This window comes from Euleptes europaea, chromosome 5, assembly GCF_029931775.1.
Source record: "Euleptes europaea isolate rEulEur1 chromosome 5, rEulEur1.hap1, whole genome shotgun sequence".
In the NCBI taxonomy this organism is placed as follows: Eukaryota; Metazoa; Chordata; class Lepidosauria; order Squamata; family Sphaerodactylidae; genus Euleptes; species Euleptes europaea.
In genome coordinates, this window is record NC_079316.1 from 9,092,954 (window position 1) to 9,111,126 (window position 18,173).

Consider the following 18,173-nt stretch of genomic DNA (forward strand, 5'->3'; position numbering starts at 1 on the left):
GTAGACCCGTCAGGAATCCTTTAACTTGAACACATGAAGCTGCCTTATACTGAATTAGACCCTTGGTCCATCAAAGTCAGGATTTACCTTGAAAATAGCATCCCATTAAGGCTGCGTTAAAGGGACAGGACTTTTTTTTCTCTCTCCAGGCCTGGGGGGCACCAGTCTCTTCCTCACCCCCCTTTTAGCTCATCATCCTATTATCTTCTGCCCTTCCTCACTATTTCATTACTAATTTAAATATTTCTGAATGGAAATATTCAGTCATCTTGCAAGGAGAGGTCTCCTCAAAAGATCTGTGTTAACTAGGGGGGGGGCTTTGAGAGGCTAAATGGGAGCATGCCCCTCCCCACACACGCATCTGTTTTGCATGCAGAAGTTCCTCTGTTCAATCCCAAGAATTTCTAGGCAAAAAGGATAAGGCAGCAGGTGACAGGTGAGACCTCTACATGACACCCACTGGCAGTCAGAGGAGACAAAGTTGGCTTTTCTTAGACCAAGGACAACCCAGGATGAGGCAACTTCAGATGCAAGAATTCTAACATGAAACAGTTCTACTTTATCAACACTTTAAATGAACAAATGTAAACATGCAATAAATGCATTAACGTTTACATTTATATAACAAATATATTAATAGTTTTAAAGCAAGTCATTCTCTGTCCAGGAAAACAAGTCCAGGTTCCTACCCATTCCTTCCCCCCACCTCAATTTTCCCCCCGGCATTTGGGGAGGGGCCGTGGCTCAGTGGTAGAGCATCTGCTTGGCATGCAGAAGGTCCCAGGTTCAATCCCTGGCTTCTCCAGTCAAAGGGACTAGGCAAGTAGGTAATGTGAAAGACCCTGCCTGAGACCCTGGAGAGCTGCTGCGGGTCGGAGTAGACAATACTGACTTTGATGGACCAAGGGTCTGATTCAGTATAAGGCAGCTTTGTGTGTTCATTTATTTATAGTCCGCCTTTCTCCTTGAGACTCAAGGCGGATTACGTGGGGTTAGATACCAATCAAAAAGATACTCCCATCCCCAATAACAACAGATCTAAGATACCCCTCAACATGAACACGTGAAGCTGCCTTCTACTGAATCAGACCCTTGGTCCATCAAAGTCAGTATTGCCTACTCAGACTGGCAACGGCTCTCCGGGGTCTCAGGCGGAGGTCTTTCCCATCACCTACCTGCCTAGTCCCTTTAACTGGAGATGCCGGGGATTGAACCAGGGACCTTTTGCATGCCAAGCAGATGCTCTACCACTGAGCAACGGCCCCTCCCCAGACTATCCTTCTCCCGCCCAGAATGCCTTGTCCTCATGAGCCCCCTCCCCATACGCAGGTAAAAAAGTAAAGGTAGTCCCCTGTGCAAGCACCGGGTCATTCCTGACCCATGGGGTGACGTCACATCCCTACGTTTCCAAGGCAGACTTTGTTTTACGGGGTGGTTTGCCAGTGCCTTCCCCAGTCATCTTCCCTTTACCCCCAGCAACCTGGGTACTCGTTTTACGGACCTCGGAAGAATGGAAGACTGAGTCAACGTTGAGCCGGCTCCCTGAAACTGACTCCTGTCGGGATCGAACTCAGGTCGTGAGCAGAGCAACCCTCCCCAAAAACAGTTATCCCACAGGGTTCCCACTTCCTCCTGAGGAAGCACAATGAAAACGATACTCCCATCCCCAACAACAACAGATCGAAGACCCCCCCAAACTATCCTTCTCCCCCTAGAATGCCTTGTCCTCATGAGCCCCCCATATACAACCCTCCCCCAAAACAGCCCCCCAGAGTGTTCCCACTTCTTCCTAGGGGGGGTGCAATCAAGGGGATACTTTCAGTCCCAATAACAGCAGATCGAAGACCCCCCCAAATTGCCCTCCAACCCCCCCAGAATGCCTAGTCCTCAGCCCCGCATACGCAACCCTCCCCCCAAACAGCCCCACAGAGGATTCCCCCTTCTTCCTGGGGGGGGGTGCAATCAAGGGGATACTTTCAGTCCCAATAATAGCAGATCAAAGACCCCCCCAATTACCCTTCAACCCCCCCAGAATGCCTAGTCCTCAGCCCCCCATACGCAACCCTCCCCCTAAACAGCCCCCCAGAGGGTTCCCCCTTCTTCCTGGGGGGGTGCAATCAAGGGGATACTTTCAGTCCCAATAATAGCAGATCGAAGACCCCCCCCAAAAAATTGCCCTTCAAACCCCCCCAGAATGCCTAGTCCTCAGCCCTCCATATGCAACCCTCCCCCCAAACAGCCCCACAGAGGATTCCCCCTTCTTTCTGGGGGGGTGCAATCAAGGGGATACTTTCAGTCCCAATAATAGCAGATCGAAGACCCCCCCAATTACCCTTCAACCCCCCAGAATGCCTAGTCCTCAGCCCCCATATGCAACCCTCCCCCTAAACAGCCCCCCAGAGGGTTCCCCCTTCTTCCTGGGGGGGTGCAATCAAGGGGATACTTTCAGTCCCAATAATAGCAGATCGAAGACCCCCCCAATTACCCTTCAACCCCCCAGAATGCCTAGTCCTCAGCCCCCATATGCAACCCTCCCCCTAAACAGCCCCCCAGAGGGTTCCCCCTTCTTCCTGGGGGGGTGCAATCAAGGGGATACTTTCAGTCCCAATAATAGCAGATCGAAGACCCCCCCAATTACCCTTCAACCCCCCAGAATGCCTAGTCCTCAGCCCCCCATACACAACCCTCCCCCAAAACAGCCCCCCAGAGGGTTCCCCCTTCTTTCTGGGGGGTGCAATCAAGGGGATACTTTCAGTCCCAATAATAGCAGATCGAAGACCCCCCCCAAATTGCCCTTCAACCCCCCCAGAATGCCTAGTCCTCAGCCCCCCATACGCAACCCTCCCCCTAAACAGCCCCCCAGAGGGTTCCCCCTTCTTCCTGGGGGGGGTGCTATCAAGGGGATACTTTCAGTCCCAATAATAGCAGATCGAAGACCCCCCCCAAATTGCCCTTCAACCCCCCCAGAATGCCTAGTCCTCAGCCCCCCATATGCAACCCTCCCCCCAAACAGCCCCACAGAGGATTCCCCCTTCTTCCTGGGGGGGGTGCAATCAAGGGGATACTTTCAGTCCCAATAATAGCAGATCGAAGACCCCCCCAAATTACCCTTCAACCCCCCCAGAATGCCTAGTCCTCAGCCCCCCATATGCAACCCTCCCCCAAAACAGCCCCCAGAGGGTTCCCCCTTCTTCCTGGGGGGGGTGCAATCAAGGGGATACTTACAGTCCCAATAACAGCAGATCGAAGATCCCCCCCACATTGCCCTTCAACCCCCCCAGAATGCCTAGTCCTCAGCCCCCCATACACAACCCTCCCCCTAAACAGCCCCCCAGAGGGTTCCCCCTTCTTCCTGGGGGGCGTGCAATCAAGGGGATACTTTCAGTCCCAATAATAGCAGATCGAAGACCCCCCCAATTACCCTTCAACCCCCCAGAATGCCTAGTCCTCAGCCCCCCATATGCAACCCTCCCCCTAAACAGCCCCCCGGAGGGTTCCCCCTTCTTCCTGGGGGGGGTGCAATCAAGGGGATACTTTCAGTCCCAATAATAGCAGATCGAAGACCCCCCCCCAAATTACCCTTCAACCCCCCCAGAATGCCTAGTCCTCAGCCCCCCATATGCAACCCTCCCCCCAAACAGCCCCACAGAGGATTCCCCCTTCTTCCTGGGGGGGGCGCAATCAAGGGGATACTTTCAGTCCCAATAATAGCAGATCAAAGACCCCCCCAATTACCCTTCAACCCCCCCAGAATGCCTAGTCCTCAGCCCCCCATATGCAACCCTCCCCCTAAACAGCCCCCCAGAGGGTTCCCCCTTCTTCCTGGGGGGGTGCAATCAAGGGGATACTTTCAGTCCCAATAATAGCAGATCGAAGACCCCCCCCCAAAAAATTGCCCTTCAAACCCCCCCAGAATGCCTAGTCCTCAGCCCTCCATATGCAACCCTCCCCCCAAACAGCCCCACAGAGGATTCCCCCTTCTTTCTGGGGGGGGTGCAATCAAGGGGATACTTTCAGTCCCAATAATAGCAGATCGAAGACCCCCCCAATTACCCTTCAACCCCCCAGAATGCCTAGTCCTCAGCCCCCATATGCAACCCTCCCCCTAAACAGCCCCCCAGAGGGTTCCCCCTTCTTCCTGGGGGGGTGCAATCAAGGGGATACTTTCAGTCCCAATAATAGCAGATCGAAGACCCCCCCAAATTACCCTTCAACCCCCCCCAGAATGCCTAGTCCTCAGCCCCCCATACGCAACCCTCCCCCTAAACAGCCCCCCAGAGGGTTCCCCCTTCTTCCTGGGGGGTGCAATCAAGGGGATACTTTCAGTCCCAATAATAGCAGATCGAAGACCCCCCCAATTACCCTTCAACCCCCCAGAATGCCTAGTCCTCAGCCCCCATATGCAACCCTCCCCCTAAACAGCCCCCCAGAGGGTTCCCCCTTCTTCCTGGGGGGGGTGCAATCAAGGGGATACTTTCAGTCCCAATAATAGCAGATCGAAGACCCCCCCAATTACCCTTCAACCCCCCAGAATGCCTAGTCCTCAGCCCCCCATACACAACCCTCCCCCAAAACAGCCCCCCAGAGGGTTCCCCCTTCTTTCTGGGGGGTGCAATCAAGGGGATACTTTCAGTCCCAATAATAGCAGATCGAAGACCCCCCCAAATTGCCCTTCAACCCCCCAGAATGCCTAGTCCTCAGCCCCCCATACGCAACCCTCCCCCTAAACAGCCCCCCAGAGGGTTCCCCCTTCTTCCTGGGGGGGTGCAATCAAGGGGATACTTTCAGTCCCAATAATAGCAGATCGAAGACCCCCCCAAAATTGCCCTTCAAACCCCCCCAGAATGCCTAGTCCTCAGCCCCCCATATGCAACCCTCCCCCCAAACAGCCCCACAGAGGATTCCCCCTTCTTCCTGGGGGGGGTGCAATCAAGGGGATACTTTCAGTCCCAATAATAGCAGATCGAAGACCCCTCCCAAATTACCCTTCAACCCCCCCAGAATGCCTAGTCCTCAGCCCCCCATATGCAACCCTCCCCCCAAACAGCCCCCCAGAGGGTTCCCCCTTCTTCCTGGGGGGGTGCAATCAAGGGGATACTTTCAGTCCCAATAATAGCAGATCGAAGACCCCCCCCAATTACCCTTCAACCCCCCAGAATGCCTAGTCCTCAGCCCCCATATGCAACCCTCCCCCTAAACAGCCCCCCAGAGGGTTCCCCCTTCTTCCTGGGGGGGTGCAATCAAGGGGATACTTTCAGTCCCAATAATAGCAGATCGAAGACCCCCCCAATTACCCTTCAACCCCCCAGAATGCCTAGTCCTCAGCCCCCCATACACAACCCTCCCCCAAAACAGCCCCCCAGAGGGTTCCCCCTTCTTCCTGGGGGGGTGCAATCAAGGGGATACTTTCAGTCCCAATAATAGCAGATCGAAGACCCCCCCCAAATTGCCCTTCAACCCCCCAGAATGCCTAGTCCTCAGCCCCCCATACGCAACCCTCCCCCTAAACAGCCCCCCAGAGGGTTCCCCCTTCTTCCTGGGGGGGTGCAATCAAGGGGATACTTTCAGTCCCAATAATAGCAGATCGAAGACCCCCCCAAAATTGCCCTTCAAACCCCCCCAGAATGCCTAGTCCTCAGCCCCCCATATGCAACCCTCCCCCCAAACAGCCCCACAGAGGATTCCCCCTTCTTCCTGGGGGGGGTGCAATCAAGGGGATACTTTCAGTCCCAATAATAGCAGATCGAAGACCCCTCCCAAATTACCCTTCAACCCCCCCAGAATGCCTAGTCCTCAGCCCCCCATATGCAACCCTCCCCCCAAACAGCCCCCCAGAGGGTTCCCCCTTCTTCCTGGGGGGGTGCAATCAAGGGGATACTTTCAGTCCCAATAATAGCAGATCGAAGACCCCCCCCAATTACCCTTCAACCCCCCAGAATGCCTAGTCCTCAGCCCCCCATACGCAACCCTCCCCCAAAACAGCCCCCCAGAGGGTTCCCCCTTCTTCCTGGGGGGGTGCAATCAAGGGGATACTTTCAGTCCCAATAATAGCAGATCGAAGACCCCCCCAAACTGCCCTTCAACCCCCCCCAGAATGCCTAGTCCTCAGCCCCCCATATGCAACCCTCCCCCCAAACAGCCCCCCAGAGGGTTCCCCCTTCCTCCTGGGGGGGTGCAATCAAGGGGATACTTTCAGTCCCAATAACAGCAGATCGAAGACCCCCCCAATTACCCTTCAACCCCCCAGAATACCTAGTCCTCAGCCCCCATATGCAACCCTCCCCCTAAACAGCCCCCCAGAGGGGGGGCCGCAATCAAAAGGATACTCTCATTCCCAACAATAACAGAGCGAAGACCCCCCCTCCAGACTACCCTTTTCCCCCTCCTCAGAATGCCTTGTCCTCATGAACCCCACATACGACCCCCCCCCCAAAAAAACAGGTCCTTCCCCTCCTCCTTCTTCCTGGGAAGGAAACCCCCCCCACTAAGCCCCCCCCCACTTAGGACGGCCGTTATCCCCGCCGGGGTGGGGCTGGCCCACCGGGCCCCCTCCCCGGGGCGGCCTCCAGGCCTACCTGGCGCGGCGGCGGCGCTCGAGCCCTCAACGGCCCCCGGAGCCAAAGGAAAAAAACGGAACGAGCCCGGAGGTCCTTAAATCGGCTCGTCAGTCGCCCGGGCGATACGGCGCACGCGCGGCTCCCCCGGGGCCCCGCCCCTCGCCGGGCACGACGGGAAGTGGAGTCCAGCCCCAGCGCCGGGCCCTCGCCGCCGCCCGAGGGGCCGGACTACGCGTCCCACAAGCCACCGCGGGCCCGGCCGGCTCCTTTGCCTCCCCCCCCTCCCCGTCCCGCATTGGCCGCCGGGCCTGGAACGTTCGCCCAGGTGCCTGGAACGTTCGCTCTGCCCAGTCGCCGCACGAGGAGGGGCATGTGGGGAAGGGCAGACACGTGAACGCCCCCCCCCCAGACGTGGGCACGTGGTTTCAACCCCAAGTCATCCGCAAATGCTCTCATTTTAAATTCATGTTTGTTTTATCTTCGGACCACGAATAGCATCTTTACAACAGCAAAGTTTCTAGGGCTAAAATAAAGAGCAAAGGAGGAGAAAGCGGGCAACCTTGCCTAACTCCTTTCCGTATTTCACAATTATTGGATATTTACTCGTTCTCCAAAATTTTGGCTTTCTGGGTCGTGTATATAGCATTTATTCCCGTTCGAAATCTATCTCCAAAGTTCATTTTTTTCCCAAAACTTCTTTCATGTCCTCCCAAGAAACCATATCGAAAGCTTTCTCCGCATCTAAAAAAAATAAAAGCAGCTTTATGTTGATTATTATGTTCGTAATATTCCATTGCATCAAGTAAAATTCTACGGTTGTCTTTTATCTGTCTTCCAGGAACAAATCCCGCCTGATCTTCATGAATTAAATGTCTAATAAATTGTTTAAATCTATGCGATAATACAGAGGCATAAATTTTATAATCCACATTCAATAGAGAAATGGGCCTGTAATTGGTTACTTCTTCTGGGTCTCTTCCTGTTTTATGAATTAGCAATATAAAAGCATAAAAGCGAAGTAAAAATAATAAATAGAATGGAAGACAGGTGGGGAGGGGAATAAACCAGGCACGTTGCAGGGCAAAGAAAGCAAGATTGGGGTTAGAAGCCCTGCAGTGGGGGTGGGGGGCATGCATAAACTTCCAACATATCCTCAGAGAGCTACACGTTCATTCTGTTGTCTCTGTAACCGCTTCGAATTATTAGCCAGGCCAAGAAAAAAAAAAATTAAATGTTTGTGTGTGTTGTTAAGTGCCGTCAAGTCGCTTCCGACTCACGGCGACCCTATGAATGAAAGTCCTCCAAAATGTCCTGTCTTTGACAGCCTTGCCCAGATCTTGCAAGCTGAGGGCTGTGGCTTCCTTCATTGAGTCAATCCATCTCTGGGTGACCTTGGGCTGAGTTTGATGGACTTTCTCTGGACTTTCTTGGTGGTCTCCTCCTCCAAGTACTAACCAGGGCCCATCCTGCTTAGCTTTCGAGATCTGACAAGATCAGGCTAGCTTGGCCCATCTAAATCATGGCATAATCCAGGGGTATCGAGCTAATTTGTTAGGAGGGCCAGATGAGACATAAATGTCACTTGGTTGGGCTGGGCCATGCCTTGCCAGCCCAGATCAGGACTTGGGGGGAGGTATGGCTGCCTCAGCTGACTCATGGGCCGGATAAGACCTCTCGATTGGCCGGATCCGGCCCACCGGCCATATGGTTAATACTGCTAGCATAATCATTTTGGTCCCACTTTTTAAAAAAATTGTGATGCTTGTGGAATTGGATCCTAAGCCTACAATTCTAAGAATGCTTTCCTGGGAGTAAGGGGGTTACCGCAGTTCGTATTCCCAGAGAAGTATTAAGAGTTTGAAAATGTTATAAAAAACATCGCTTTAAAGGGTTTTTGGATACCACGGCTAATAAATGGTTGGAAGATGTCTTCACAGCTAAAGGGGCCAAACAAAGTGTGAACAGTATTTTTTATAACGTTTTCAAACTCTTAATACATCAGTTCTTGTAGGTTATCCGGGCTGTGTGACCGTGGTCTTGGTATTTTCTTTCCTGACGTTTCGCCAGCAGCTGTGGCAGGCATCTTCAGAGGAGTAACACTGAAGGACAGTGTCTCTCAGTGTCAAGTGTGTAGGAAGAGTAATATACAGTCAGAAGGGGGTTGGGTTTGAGCTGAATCATTGTCCTGCAAAAAGTATCAAAGGTAATGTGCTAATCATTGTCCTGTAAGTATCGAGATAATGTGCTAACAGATCACTTCAGGGTACAATGGTTCCATATTAACATACCACACCCTCATTAGCACATTATCTCGATACTTACAGGAAAAAGATTAGCACATTACCTTTGATACTTTTTGCAGGACAATGATTCAGCTCAAACCCAACCCCCTTCTGACTGTATATTACTTTTCCTACACACTTGACACTGAGAGACACTGTCCTTCAGTGTGACTCCTCTGAAGATGCCTGCCACAGCTGCTGGCGAAACGTCAGGAAAGAAAATACCAAGACCACGGTCACACAGCCCGGATAACCTACAAGAACCATTGAACTCTGACCGTGAAAGCCTTCGACAATATCTTAATACATCGCTGGGAATACAAGTGCGGTAACCCCCTAAGCCTCACCGAATAAAATGGGTGGTACTTTTGAGCAGACCTGCTTAGGATCGCTTCCTAGGCATATGTATTTCAGAGTCCCGTTGATTCCAGTCGTTGACTCCCAAAGAACTGATTTTCCAGGTGCCATTCCCACGCCCCCAAGTCCAGATTCCCACACCACAAACCTGCCTTACCAAATCCTTGGCAAGGGCTTAGAAACAGGTTAGGAGAAAGGGTTGCTCAACGCTGCCCCAGAACAAAACCACAAAGAATCCTCATACAAGAAGCCGACAGGATCTTTAAACAGAGATGTATCTATCTGCCTTGGGTTTTTAGCACACGGGATGAGCTGGTACCTTGAGAACTGGGTTTCTTATTAATTGGCTGCCCTCTTAGCTCAAAACCATTATATGATGGGGGTTACTGGTTTGGAGAGCAATTAATTTCTTATGCAATTTATTTACTTAAAACATTTAACCAGCTGCCTTTCTATCTTGGGGCACTCAAGGAAGCTTACAATATAAATACAAAATGGTCATAAAACTAGGATTGCTAGCTCCAGGTTGGGAACTACCTGGAAATTTTAGGAGTGGAGACTGGGGAGGGTGGGGTCTGTAGGGTTGGGGCGGGGTTTGGGGAGGGACTTCAATGCCATAGAATCCAATTGCCAAAGCGGCTATTTTCTCCAGGTGAGCTGATCTCTATCAGCTGGAGATCAGTTGTAATACCAGGAGATCTCCAGCTACTACTTGGTGGTTATGACAACACAAAATGGTCAGCCTGCTGTAATATATGCTATGAGTGGTATCGAATGCATAATCGATACCCCACAGGGGTCCGCATATCGCCCTGTTTCGACCCGTGTCTTCTTCAGGGAACAAGCATGACAGTAATTACATCTACTCCTGCATTGATAGGAACTGCATACCCGGTGTGCTCCCTACTGCCCTTCAACCACAGGCAAGGGCACTGGGATTTTTTTTTCTTTGAAAAATTATTACCAGTCACGCCATCTTGGGGCAACAATATTTGGCTGGCCAGGGTGTGACTCATTCTACAGTCAGATAATAGTTACTGGGCATTCCACTCAGAGCTTTGAACGCATAAATACAAACCAGTCGGGTAGGAATTTATTGCGGTTTAGAATGATTTTATTCTGAGCTATGTGATCTTTCACTTTTGTAAACAAGGGAGGAAACTTGGAAAGCACCCAAGAGGGCAAAGATGGGAAACTCAAGAAATTAAGGCCTTTTCATTTGCAAATTGGGAAAGCTGACTGGAAGAAAGTTGATTTGTTTGAAGTATGTGGTATTGGAGGAGAGTTTAAGGATACTGTGGACCGCAAAAAAATAAAGAAAGAAAAAGACAAATAAGTGGGTTCTAGATCAAATCAAGCCTGAACTGTCCCTAGAAGATCATAGAATCATAGAGTTGGAAGGGACCACCAGGGCCATCAAGTCCAACCCCCTGCACAATGCAGGAAATTCACACTACCTCCCCACTCCACACCCCTAGTGACCAGAAGATGGCCAAGATGCCCTCCCTCTCATCATCTGCCTAAGGTCACAGAATCAGCATTGCTGACAGATGGCCATCTAACCTGTTCTTAAAAACCTCCAGGGAAGGAGAACTTACCACCTCCCCAGGAAGCCTGTTCCACTGAGGAATTGCTCTAACTGTTAGAAAATTCTTCCTAATGTCTAGACGGAAACTCTTTTGATTTAATTTCAACCCGTTGGTTCTGGTCCGACCTTCTTGAGCAACAGAAAATAACTCGGCACCCTCCTCTATATGACAGCCCAAGTACTTGAACATGGTTATCATATCCCCTCTCAGTCTTCTCCTCTTCAGCCTAAACATACCCAGCTCCTTCAACCTTTTCTCATAGGACTTGGTCTCCAGACCCCTCACCATCTTTGTTGCCCTTCTCTGGACACATTCCAGCTTGTCTACATCTTTCTTAAATTGTGGTGCTCAGAACTGAACACAGTACTCTAGTTGAGGTCTTGGAAACGTCGGGATGTGACGTCACCCCATGGGTCAGGAATGACCCGGTGCTTGCACAGGGGACCTTTACCTTTTTAACTTATTTTAGCAATGCATTGTAACATTCTTGCATACAACGTAAATATCCGGCAGTAAATATATTTGCAATAGTAGAAATTTAGGATTGCAATAGAAGATGCTCTCAACGTCGCTGTCTGCTGGTGTGTAGTTGAGTGCATACAGTACCGGGTCAGCTGATCATGGATGTACAGACACTTCCCTGGGGGATTCTAGTAATAAATGGATGTGAACTATTGTTTAAGCATACAATTGTATTGGAAATATTGCTAAACAAGTTCCATATTTATACAGAATTGTAACTATCAAGTTTTTCTGTATATGTTGATGGTTATATAGTATTGCAAGAGAAAACATATATATTGTTAAAACTATACCTATTCAGTGGTCAGCAACTGTGTACTGAGAAGTTTTTCTTTGGATTTCAACCTCCAGGTACTAGCTGGAGGTTTCCTGCTATTGCAACTGATCTCCAGCTGATAGAGATCAGTTCCCCTGGAGAAAACGGCCGCTTTGGCAATTGGACTCTACGACGTTCCCGGCTGCTATTGCAACTGATCTCCAGCTGATAGAGATCAGTTCCCCTGGAGAAAACGGCCGCTTTGGCAATTGGACTCTACGACATTCCCGGCTGCTATTGCAACTGATCTCCAGCTGATAGAGATCAGTTCCCCTGGAGAAAACGGCCGCTTTGGCAATTGGACTCTACGATGTTGAAGTCCCTCCCCTCCCCAAACCCCGCCCACCTCAGGCTCCACCCCAAAAACCTCCCGCCGGTGGCGAAGAGGGACCTGGCAACCCTCGGCCCAGAGCTGCCTCCGTTCAGTCTTTCTTGGCAGCAAAACTCTGGAGAAGGTTTGTCCTTCTCTGCGTCAGGTACCTTTTCCCCACTTCCTCTCCTTTATTGACACGAACTCTCTGAATTCGACAGGAGGGCAAGGATTTGTGTGCTTTCTATAAGCTGGACGACGTTGCCCAAGCAACGAAAGAAAGGTCACCTTCTCTGCTTTCCTAGGAGTTCACAATCACTAGGTGAAAAGTCAGTGACGGAAGCAGCAGTGGGTGTTTTTTTTTGTTTAATCACATTTAAAAAGGCAAAGAAATAGACAATGCATCAAAAAGTTTTAATTGCTTTTTATCCGTACGTTTTGAAAATTTAACTTAAAAAAATATATATTGATTTTTATAATTAAACATAACAAAAAATAAACTAAACAACAAAAAACAATGATAACAATATAAAAAAATAAAAACAACAATACCAAATTATAAAAACTAAAATCATAATACAAAAACAACATTAAAATACACAATCTCAAAAAGAGCGCTTCTACATCCAATAGCATTACGGTTATACAGTAAAATTTATAAAATATATAGTGCCCCAATAACCACCACCCACCTTAACTGTGCACCCATCACCCTTAGACTTCCGGAGAGGTGTTTTGACAGTGTTTCAAAATCTATTAATGTCTTCTACTATTAAAAAAGAAACATTAGTTTACAATTCATTAACGATACCCGTGAAATTCATTTTCGCCAATTTATCCCAATATGCGGCGGCCTTTGACCATGTTTTTTTTTTAATTCATTCATATCTTTACCATGTAAAGAATCTGTAAGTTTGGCCATCCGCATATAAATCCATAGTTTTTCTCTCCATTCTTTGATTGAAGGTTTATTTAATTGCTTCCAGTTTTTAGCAATTATAATTCTCGCTGCCGCAAAACTGTACTGGCATATGACTCTATCACCTTCATCTAACTTCATTTTTGGAATACCCAATAAACAAAAAGCAGGATCTTTTTTAATTTTTGTATTAATCAGCTGATTAGTTTCCTTTAGAATTAATCTCCAAAATCTCTTAACTTTCTTACAAAACCACCAAGCACGCATAAATGTACCTTTTTCAGTCCCGCACTTCCAACATAAATCTTTACCATCTTTTTTTTTCATTTTACTTAACAGTACTGGGGTTATGTCTATAGAACATTTTATCTATAGAACATTTTATATTGATTTTCTCTTATTTCATTAGTGAGGGTAAATTTATATTCCTTCTTCCATAAATTTTCCCATACTTCCAAATCTATATTATACCCTAACTCTCTCATCCATTTCACCATCACTGGTTTAATCCTTTCATGTTCTGAATTCATTTCTATCAATACAAAAAAAAAAATAACTTCATCAGTCATGTCAGGGATACCTGCAAGCCCGAACGAGAAAAGGCATTCGCTTTAGAGAATGAGCCCTGTTTTTGGGGGGGTTTGTTTCACTTATGAGAGAACCTTCCAGAATGCCTCATTCCATGCATGGGGTTGCCAACCTCCAGGTCCTAGCTAGAGATCTCCCACTATTACAACTGATCTCCAGGCAACAGAGGTCAGTTCCCCTGGAGAAAATGGCCACTGAAGGCAGAGTCAAACCCCAAATGTCAAGAAGTGAGGTTATGCATAATAATTCAGCATTAGAGATACAATCTCTGCTTAACAGGATGCCTTTGAAATGAACCTGTTGTTACACATGGCTTGCCTTCAGTCGTGGAGTCCTTGTTCTGCGTTGGCAGCAGCTGCTGAAAACCATGTCTTTTTCATCTGCTCAGCCAAGCCGATCGCCAACTGCCCATCGGAAGCCCTGCTGGGCAAAAGCCCCAGTTGCCCCCACCCACTTTCCAAAAACACTTGGGGGCCCCAACAAAGTTGTTGGGAGGGTGTCGTGGCGCCCATGCGCACCATGTTGGAGAACCCTGCTCTACATGTTTCTGTAAAGGGGGCCATGTCAGGAACCTATTGAGAAGCGGCATATGAGCAAAGGCAAGAATACAGAAAGAAATGTGAATTTCCAGCCCCGCTCTCTTGCATTAGCAACACAGAAAAGGGGGTCACACGCTAGGGTTGCCAGGTCCCTCTTTGCCACCGGCGGGAGGCTTTTGGGGCGGAGCCTGAGGTGGGTGGGTTTTGGGGAGGGACTTCAATGCCATAGAGTCCAACTGCCAAAGTGGCCATTTTCTCCAGGGGAACTGATCTCTATCGGCTGGAGATCAGACGTAATAGCAGGAGATCTCCAGCTAATACCTGGAGGTTGGCAACCCTATCACGCGCTCAAGAATGTTTCCAAGAGCATCGGTATGAGAGACCATGCGCTCATCGGACAGATGAATTTTCATGTGGGAAAGGATTATTCGGGTCCAGGTGATGTGAAGTGGAAGAAAGGACAAGACAATCGCTATGCAACATTCCCAGACCATTACCAAGTCAGCCGACAAATGTAATCTCTAAAATAAATTGAGCGCATAGTGTGTGAGAGTGCGGCTCTCTCTGGCAACTTCATGCCGAAATAAAGTCTTTCTGAAACTGTAGCTGCAGCCCGAACAGTATTAAACCAGCGCGAAACATTGGCCATGTCAAACCTAAATTTACTAGCCACCTTCACTCCCCGAACTGTGACCAAATGAAGGAAATCATAGTAAAAGAAATAATCATGTGGCTAGCAACGGTATGGAAACAAGAAGATGTTCCAGAAATAGAGAAATGGCAACAGGAAATGGGAGAATATGCAGTGATGGAAGGGAAAACGATAGAAGAATTTCAAAAGAAATGGACATGTTATCTTGATTATGCTAACTTGCAAGTTTAGAATAAGAGATTTTTTCCGGAGGGGTAAAAAGCAAATATAAGATTAAAATAGAAGCAATAGACAAGGTTTATCATGTTAGAAATCAGAGCTTTGGAATCTGGAATAATTAGAAGACTAGTAGTGTGAGATATAGATATCTAGATATCTAGATATCTATATCTATAAATAATCATGTGGGGTTAGAGATGGTCATAACTAGAAACATATGCTTGAAGCTGTCTTACTGTGAGTCAAACCATCATCATAATGAGAGCCAGTTAAGGTAGCCAACTCCGGGAAAATCTGGAGTTGGGGGGTTGGGTCTGGGGGAAGGCCAAGGTTTGGGGAGGAGTGGGCCCTCAGCTGGATATAATGTCATAGAGTCCACCTTCCAAAGGAGCCATTTTAGAGGAGGGGCTGTGGCTCAGTGGCAGAGCATATGCTTGGCGTGCAGAAAGTCCCAGGTTCATCCCCAGTATCTCCAGTACAGTATCTGCGTACAGTTCTCTGGTCATCACACATAAAGAAGGATATTGCAGAGCTTGAGAAGGTGCAGAGAAGAGGGACTAGTCAGGGGACTAGAGCAACTGCCCTATGAGGAACAGTTAAAACACTTAGGACTGTTTAGGTTGGAAAGAAGGCGGTTAAGGGGAGACATGAGAGAGGTTTATAAAATTATGCATGGTATGGAAAGAGTGGACAGGGAGAAGCTTTTCTCTCTCATAGTACTAGAACATGGGGACTCCTGCTGAAGCTGGAGGGTGAGAGATTCAAAACTGATAAAAGGAAGTATTTCTTCACACAACGCATAGTTAAATTGTGGAACTCCCTGCCCCAGGATGTAGTGATGGCTGCCAACTTGGAGGGGAGTGGACATGTTCATGGAGGAGAGGGCTATTCATGGCTACTAGTAAAAATGGATACTGGTCATGATGCATACCTGTTCTCTCTAGGGTCAGAGGAGCTTGCCTATTATATTAGGTGCTGTGGAGCACAGGCAGGACGGTGCTGCTGCAGTCGTCTTGTTTGGTGGCTTCCTAGAGACACCTGGTTGGCCACTGTGTGAACAGACTGCTGGACTTGATGGGCCTGGGTCTGATCCAGCATGGCTTTTCTTATGTTCTTATGCTATTTCCCAAAGGAGGCTGAGTAAGCCATGGAAATATCAGCTGAGTGTGCCATGGAAATTTCCCCTGAGAAGTTCAGTGGAAATTCTGCTGCGCTCCTGTCCCAGTGGGATTTGCTGTTATCTGGGGAGAATAAAAAAATTCTGTCCCAGGCCAGAATGCAAACCACCCTGAAGGACAGTTAGATTCGCGTTCGGTAGCACTTTAGAGACCAACAAGAGTTTCAGGGTATCGGCTTTCTATAGTCCAAAGCTTCCTTCCTCAGACATGAGTAGCGTTGGGATTTTCACCCCTTGGAATAGCAGAATGCTCAAGGGCACATGCATGCAGCAAAGCGTCATCTGGTGTGTGTGCTGCTGTAAAACCAAGTTGCACATGGAGCCTCTTTACCTTTGCAAGAACTAATATGCTTCCTTTCTTGTAAGGAACTCCATTCTAAGCGGGATAGGGTAGAAATAGGTTTCTAATTGAGTCTAACTAACTAGGATGGATGGAGAAGCAGGATCCATGTCCTGCCGTCATGGTGCTAAAATAGGGTTGCCAGGTCCCTCTTTGCCACCGGCGGGAGGGTTTTGGGGCAGACCCTAAGGAGGGCGGGGTTTGGGGAGGGGAGAGACTTCAATAGGGTTGCCAACCTCCAGGTACTAGCTGGAGATCTCCTGCTATTACAACTGATCTCCAGCCGCTAGAGATCAGGTCCCCTGGAGAACATGGCCACGTTGGCAGTTGGACTCTATGGCATTGAAGTCCCTCCCCAAACCCCACCCACCTCAGGCTCCGCCCCAAAAGCCTCCCGCCGGTGGCAAAGAGGGACCTGGCAACCCTAGCGTGTGACCCCCTTTTCTGTGTTGCTAATGCAAGAGAGCGGGGCTGGAAATTAACATTTCTTTCTGTATTCTTGCCTTTGCTCACATGCCGCTTCTCAATGGGTTCCTGACATGGCTCCCTTTACAGAAACATGGCCCTCCTCTGGCTCTGTCCCATCCTCCTCTGGCTCTGTCCCAAAAAACTCCTGCCGGTGGCGAAGAGGGACCTGACAAGCGTAGACTTCAATGCCATAGAGTCCAATTGCCAAAGTGGCCATTTATTCCAGGTGAATTGATCTCAGTCGGCTGGAGATCAGTTGTAATCAGATCAGATCAGATCTCCAGCTAGTACCTGGCAGTTGGCAACCCTATGCTAAAATGCAGAAGAAAGTGGCTTGGGGAGAGAAGGTGTGAATGTGGAAGGAAGGACGTTTTCCCTGAGAGTAGCTATCTACACATCTGAGGGACAGAATCAGAGCAGTAGAAGGAAGGACATTCGGTGTCCCCACCTATCTATCTCTCGAACTCTCTTGTAGTCTCCTTCTGAAGTCTGGGGTGAAGAAGAAGAAGAGTTGGTTTTTATAGCCCGCTTTTCCTACCTCTAAGGAGTCCCAGAAGGGCTTATAATCACCTTCCCTTCCTCTCCCCACAACGGACACCTTGTGAGGTAGGTGGGGCTGAGAGAGTACAGAGAGAGCTGTGACTGGCCCAAGGTCACCCAGCTGGCTTCACGTGGAGGAGTGGGGAATCGAACCCGGTTCTCCGGATTAGAGTCCGCCGCTCTTAATCACTACACCACAGGGCAAAGTCCTTCACTTCCAACCAGCAGACACTTCGGAGGGAATATTCCCTCCCTCTTCCATCTGCTTTGAGTCATTCAACGCTTTCAAGCGTCTCCTTGCCCGCAGGGCCCTTTGGCATCAGCTCCAGCTGTGTTTGAAGCAGGCTGTTTATCGCCTGATCTGCAGGGAGGTGGAAGTAGATACTGCCTCGGGCAGGGTCCTTCAGTAGACAATCTTCAGGCACCATGCCTGGCCCCGACAGGTAACAAAACCCTAGGGAGTATAAGAGAATTGATGTCAGAATTTCCCCCCTTGGGGACAAAAGCAATCCCCTCTCAGATGACCAAATGGAAGAACTTTGCAAGACGTGCCATGAACATTTAGTGGGTGAATGCAGAACCGGCCCTATATATTCAGAGCAGATTGCAGAGAGAGTAGCATCAGTCAGAAGGAGAAGGAGCAGGAGGAGTTGGTTTTTATGTGCCGACTTTCTCTACCGCTTAGGGGAGACTCAAACCGGCTTACAATCCCCTTCCCTTCCCCTCCCCACAACAGACACCCCGTGGGGTAGGTGAGGCTGAGAGAACTGTGACTTGCTCAAGGTCACCCAGCTGGCT